The sequence below is a fragment of the Buteo buteo genome, chromosome 10 (genome assembly GCF_964188355.1).
Source record: "Buteo buteo chromosome 10, bButBut1.hap1.1, whole genome shotgun sequence".
Taxonomy (NCBI): Eukaryota; Metazoa; Chordata; class Aves; order Accipitriformes; family Accipitridae; genus Buteo; species Buteo buteo.
This window is the reverse complement of record NC_134180.1, coordinates 34724242-34731231: the sequence shown is the minus strand read 5'-3', so window position 1 is coordinate 34731231 and position 6990 is coordinate 34724242.

Here is a 6990-nt window from a genome sequence, read left to right as displayed (position 1 = left end):
TTTAATGCCTGAGCACAGCAGAGATGTTCATGAAGCAGAAAGCACTGAGATAAGTATCTAAGTCAAACTTCTCCTCCCTTCAGGAGGCTGAAGCGTGCCTATGAGGCTCCAGCATCCCCAGAGCTTCAACAAACATCCCCACGCAATTTGAAAGCAGGCAGGAACCCTGGGATGCATTAAATATGCATATAGCTCTTGTTAGCCCCAGCTCCCCAAATGACTCATCTGCTTGGCTGGCTGCCAGGTGCCTGGGACTCATTTGTCTCTTAGCAAAATCCCTGAGTTCTCCTGATGAAGGGGAGATGTACTACTGCCAGGATTTTATTTTCCTTCTCTGCAGCCACCATGTCCTTCAGGACCAAACAAAAGGCTGTGGTGCTGGTCACCAGGTCAGATAGAGGCTGACACGGGAGAGACACTGTGCTATGCAATGCCTGCAGACTTTGGAGAATTTAGGAGTAGCCTTGGATGGGGGGAAAAAAGGCTTTGTGGAGCATAATGGCTCCTGTCCCACTGCCACAGGGATGGGACATGGAGAGGGCTTGGGCTCAGCCAGTGAAGCATACTGCCTCTGGCCAGGCATAGGCAGGGGTCAAGGCTGACCTACCCTGGCAGCAGCCCCACTGGCAGCCCAGTGGGTTTGGGCCATGGGGTGGTGGTGGGGGTTTGCTGGTCTAAGTGGTGGCTCCTGGGTTTAAGCCTGCCCATGATAAGGCTGGACAGTCCTGGGTGAATGCTCACAATAACCATGACATGATCTGGTCTGAGATATTCCCCCTCTCTCGGTGAAAGCTTGTAAAATGTAAGAGAAAACTTGGGAAGAGAGAAAAAGGAGCCAAGGAAAAGCTGTTGTTTCCAAGGGCTAAAAATCTGTCCATGCTGGGAGATGACCGTGAATCCACTCAGGATCAGAGAGGGATGAGATGGGTTAATAACATTAAATCCATTTCTTGATCGCTTTCTTGGAAGTGGGCTAGGATGCTGATTCTAGCAGAGAGTTTCACAACTGAAGGCAAGAGTGTTTCTCTTGAATGTGTGCAGCTTTTACTTTCTGGAGGCTGATGGCTTTGCTAGTGCAGCCTGGTCAGCCTGATTCCCTCATGCAGGTCAGGGAAGGACAAATGAGTCATAAGTGTTAAGAAAACCTCAAGTGCCTGCAAGAGTGTGGCATTCAGCTCCCTGCTGAAAAAAGACCCTGAGTCAGAGCTGAAATGCCAGCAGTGCGTGGGGGGACTACTGCACGTCTGCATGAATGTAGAACACAGCAACAACAAATGAGGTCTCTTACATGACAGTGTCTCTTTCTGTAGAGGTGGCTGTGGGGAAACAAAAACATGGTCTGCCTGCAAATTTCTTGAAGGTCTCAGTGTAACATAATCTGTTCAGCTCCAATGAGGCACCTTACTTTGATGCTTTGAGATACCAGGTGATGGTGTCTGCTACTGACATCCATCCATAGGGCAGGACTCACTACCTGTGTAGTCACTCAATGCTGGCCACACTTTGACTGCCCCAGGGTCTCCGGTCTCTTCCAATGTCTGAACTCACCCAACCTTTCCCCCATCCAAGCTGTCTCACCGCTGGGGGCAGCCACAGGTCCCCGGGCAACAAGGATAACCGGGATAGCAGTGTTCAGATGATACTCATTGGATCCTAAGTGAATCCAGCAGCTCCATGACTGCTGCTTCTTAGATGTAACTGGCACTTGTTCTCTCAAATAATGTGTTTTCATGGAAAACTTGAAGGAAGTTTGGGACTTTGCAGAAGCCCTGGATTGTAGGGCTTCTCCTGCAGAACAGTTGGGTCCAGGTGCTGGCTGCTGGGGTACAGGGTTGTTCCATACTCAGCAAGTGGTGGTATGTATTTAAAATCCTCCTGCTGGGAACAACAATCATGAGGGGGAGGAAGAGGATCCATATTTTCAGGATTCTTCAACTTGTATGACTCTTCAGCCTGTGTTAGGAGAAGCTTCACTGCCATTTGGGTAATCCTCCAGCAGCTATTTTACTATTAACTTTAATGAAGCTGTACCACCTGGGAGTTGCCATACTGGAACAGACCTCTCCTCTGTCATTTAATATTTTATATCCACAGGGCCAGTTACCAATTGCTTTGGGCTATGCCCTAATGACGGAGTGAGGTAAGCATCCGTTCATGTGGCCGTCAGGTGAGCATATGTTACAGCTGGCAGTCTCAGGGCAACTTGCTGTAGGCATCCTGGGCTGGAGGCCAGGACCAGCACTGCACTCATGGTCTCCCTGCCTTGGGTCTTACTCATCTTGCAGTCTTCCAGTAGTGCCAGGGTTCTCCACACTTATATGCACTGGGGGGAGTAAGAGCTGAGCTGTACGCAAGGTCTCAGTCCCAGCCTAAACTAGCAGGGTGGATATGCTGGTTTTGGTAGCTACATATAGGTGGAGATAATGTTATGGAAGGCCTTGAGTTCTCATGCTGTGGCAAAACGTTCTGCTGTTTTGGTGACTGTGCTCACTTCTGATGACTTTTTTTCCTTCAGTCCTTGGACTGCTTCTGTAACCCATAACTGACCCTGTTAGAAACTCAGCTAATGTCTTCCCTGTGCTGCAAGCAGCAGCCCCAGCATCTCATCTAAGTCCTTCTTGCTTGACTTTGCAATCTGCTTGATATTACTGTGCTCTGATTCAAAAATAAATACCTAAGTAGAATAGGAATGCAGTGAAATGGAACTGGGATGCTGCATTTGAAAATGTCACCACTCAGAAGGAAAATCATCTTCCCACTTCTGTTCCTAGCAGTTATGATGATTTCCTCCCCAAGACACCCTTTTTGTGCTATGACTTCCAAATTCATTAAAACTCACAGACATTCTCATTTTATACTATCTTGTAACCAGCCCGTAGCAGGAGGAGGATTAAAAAAAGCCACTTCTGCACAAGCATGTAACAGAAGACTCTGAAAGCCTCCTCCTTTGGTACTGATCACTCATACAGCAGCACCTCTGAGATCTGAGGAACCCAGTTGGGGAGGATGAGGATACCAACCCTTGCTTGTGAAAGTTTTACTTTTGACAGTATTTGTATATGGATAAAAAAAAGTCTTGGGGCTTGTCTAAACCTCTGGACAGCGCAGATAGCTGTAGCATGCAGTGTCATAGGATGAACCTGCGGCATCCAGAACTTTGGCCAGAGAGGCTGTTACTCATCTGGGTAATATCCTGAGGAAGCCAAGGGCATGAGACAGCTTAGCCCCATTCATTTTAATAAGAATATATCATCAAAACACCACGTGTAACATCACCAGATCTCACCCTTCTTGTCCACACTGCATTGACAATGATGGCATAGGCACCACGTAAATAATCAATACCAAGTTGTAACACTTAAGTCAGACTACTTGGACACAGCCCCCTGTGTCTGCAGTGGCTGTCCAGGGGCCTAGCATTTGGGATAGCACACAGTCTGCATTCCCCCTTTCCCTCCTAAGCAGGACACCATAGGAAATGTGTTGGAAGAATTTCGAATGGGTCCTGCTGAGTCTGGCAGAAAAGTGAGGAGACACTGAGGATGAAAAGCAACCTGGACTGCTAGAAGTCACTTTGCGGCTGCTGAACAGCTGTTTGGGGTAGATGGGGGTGTTCAGTGGTATGCAGTAACAGCCTCTAATGATCAGCTTGTACAGTGGGCACAAGCATTTTTCTGCTTGTTTCCAGCAGGTTTCGTTTGTTGGTTTCCAGCAGACCAGACGTTTTCCAGGTCCCATGTTACCTGGGCTTTCCATTAAGTAGAGACAGTTCAGGATCTCTGTCCCAGTGGGCAGTGGGGTGGCACTGTGTGAAGGTGTGAGTACTCCTCATGGGTCTGGCTACAAGAAAAGCAGCTTTCAGCCTGGCGTTGACACCCATATGGGCACTTTTAATGTCCATTTTGAGAACTTTTCCTTGTCCTCTGCTGTGAACAGCTTTGCCAGATGGAACACTGAAACATGGTCTCTAGAGGTAGAGATATCTCACGCTACCCATAAAGCTACACATGAATCATAAGGTTTCCTGAAAGAAACAGCATTTTTTTTTTTTAATTTTTTTTTTTTTTTTGAGTGGGGCAGTGGAGAAGGGACATTCACAACAAAAGAATGACACAGAAGCTTGATCCTGGGAAATGTGATTGCATAAGCGTGTCTCTGGGCTTAATCGCCTAAATGTGAAGTATCATTTTCGGAGAAACTGAGCTTGTACAAATTCCTTGAAGAGCAGAGGGAATGGTACATGCTCTCTGTCCTGAAAATCAGACTAGACTAGATTGTAGGTGCTTAAATATAGATTTAGGTGCTTGGCTGTGGGCAGATAAGAGAGGAATAACTCTAGTCGAGGCTTGAAATCATTTTAGTAGTAAAACATAGGCCAAAGTACAGTGTTCCAATTGTAACACTGCTAAATCAAAACTAGCTTTGGTAATTACTTTGTATTTGACTAACAGCTAGCATAGATGGCTCCTTATATTCTCTGCTGTGTGCTGCATGGGTAAAAAGCAGACATGTACTTGAAAAGCTATTAAAAAATAAAAGGAAAAGTCATGTGGAAGAACTACATATTTTACTGTGGTTAATAAACCAATTATACTGTTTGAAGAGGTGCTTTTTTCTTCACTTTTCATAGGACTTAGCCCTGAAATATTAGCATAACCATCTCCTAGAAATACCATGCCTATTCTATTAAAAAAACCAAAATGAAAAGCAAAATACTTTTGTTTCTCCCGCTTTATGTCAGGCTAGATTGAAACTTAAGATTTGCCCTCTGGTTAAGTGTGTTGTGCAGCTGGGTTATTTTGCAAGTAACAAAAGGGACAGAAAAACAAGGGTTCAAGTATATACATCTTGCTTTGAGAACAGGTGCCTACTTTCACAGGCAGAAGATGCTGTGTTGTGCAAGAGTCCTTTAACCCAGCAGAGAATTGTGTAACAAGAAGCAATGGATGGGAATTAAATACCATGATGAATTCAGTTTGAAAACATGCTACAAAAGGTTGAGATATCTCCCCTGAACTGCAACAGTCCTAGATGTCGAAAGTCTTAATGTGCTCACATGGATTTGAGCTACTGTCGCAGACTACCCTTTACTTCTGTTCGAGTGGAGGTATACATGAGAAGATGTTCAGACGTAAGTCCTGAACTCTTCAAGGATAAAAGGTTTAGATGTGTTGTGGAAATAGGTGGGCAGCCAGTGGAGAGCGAAGACTACTAATGCCCTCCCTGAGGGGAGAGAGAAACGGGAGTGTCCTCAACCTGGATGGGCCACCAGAGATTCATGGGGGGGAGGGAAAAGCTGCTGGGAGTGGCTTTGCTGTGGAGAAATCTTCACCCGGGCTTGCATCTTGTTAGACATCAGACCACTGCACCAACATGCACACAAGTGCATCCCTAAGAAACCAGGCTTCAATGCTTCTGCTGTTTGTAGACCATGCTCTTCCACGCCAGCTTGCTGGGAAGAACAAAGCATGCTTTCATCCTGGGAGAGGATACCACAAAGATACCACTGATGTTCAGTAGCCCCATGCTGTCTGGGGACTGGCAGGCTTCAGCTGTCTCAGGCACTGCTCTGCTTCTGGGCTGCTTCCTTTGAACCCAGGTGAGGAACTGGCAGCTCTCTCAAACTGTGGTGCATCTTCCCGACCCCTTGGCAGAGAAGGCAGCAAAAGCAGGTAGCATATGTCTTAACTTGCCTTAGATTTCCTGAGCTTGTGGCTTTGAGAGTTGTGGGTACCAAGCCGCATGTCCAGACTGAAACCATACAGTGCTGGGACACTCATTGGCTAAAGCTGTAATTCACTAACTAAGCTGAATTTAGTGTTTCTCTTGAGTCATTTTAACAATAGCCAACACTAGCAGAATTGAACAGCTTTAGGTGAAAAAATGCTGTTATCAACAACAAGTTATTGACCCTATATGTGGCAGCAGAGTTGAAAAGTTTTGGGCCAGTATAAGTAAAAGAGGTTGCTCTCCCTCCATGGCAACTTGGAGATGGTTTCTGGTGCTCTGGAGGTGGGAATGGCTATAGCTCTTTGCCATCCACAGTCCTACAGGCTCTTTGCCCTGTGGCAGTTACCATCTCCCAGGTGAAATGTGGTAACCCTGTGTGCAAATTCCCAGATCTTTGCAAACACAAAATGAGTCAGAACATCTATATAGTGACTGTTAAAGTCCTGCTAACTTGATAACTTGCAATTTGCTTTGATTTTTCCAGGCATATTCAGGTTCTGCTTCAAAGTTTCCCATTATTTATCTGATATCTGTAGCCACACAGTGCAGCGAAGCTTGCAGTCTCTAGGCATGAACATCTCCTGCTTCCCAGCAAAGCTAGCATCTCCACTGATGTTTGAAATCCTAACGGAGAAGATACTTTATCACAAATGAGGTAGGGAGTAGTATTTCACAGGAGTTCTTGTTGGACTTGATTTCAATCTACTCTTTTTCTTTTGATATGAACTCTAAATTTACCAAGTTTACATCTTTTCATTTAGTCTGCCACAATGAGCGGAGAACTGAAATGTCACCCAAAATGAGAATGGCCTTACAAAACATCAGTCTGAGTTGATATGCAAAAGAGCTATTTCTTGCCAGGTGTACTTCTCTGCAAATGAATCCACCTCCCTGCTCAGCCTTATGGTGGGCAATAGCACTGATAACTGTCTCTTCCCAAGAGGCACCTAAGAAGTAGATCAGAGCTTCTCTTTGTAACACTAAAAGAAGGGACTCCTCTGCAAACTCCAAAGCATGATTTCTGCTACTAGTGAGCCTTTTTTCTCTTGGAGCTCTTGTGCAGAGCTGGCACCTTGTAGCTCTGCTGAGAAGGGAACCTGATTGTTTTTCCAGTCAAATATATTTGCAGGCAATATAACCAAATCTAAAAAGGGATAAAGCTGGGAAAATTACAAGCCTCATTCAATACTAATTATTTAAAAAGATTTTAAAAAATATTTGAGTAGCATATTTGTCTTTGCCCCAGTGTTCTCACACTGC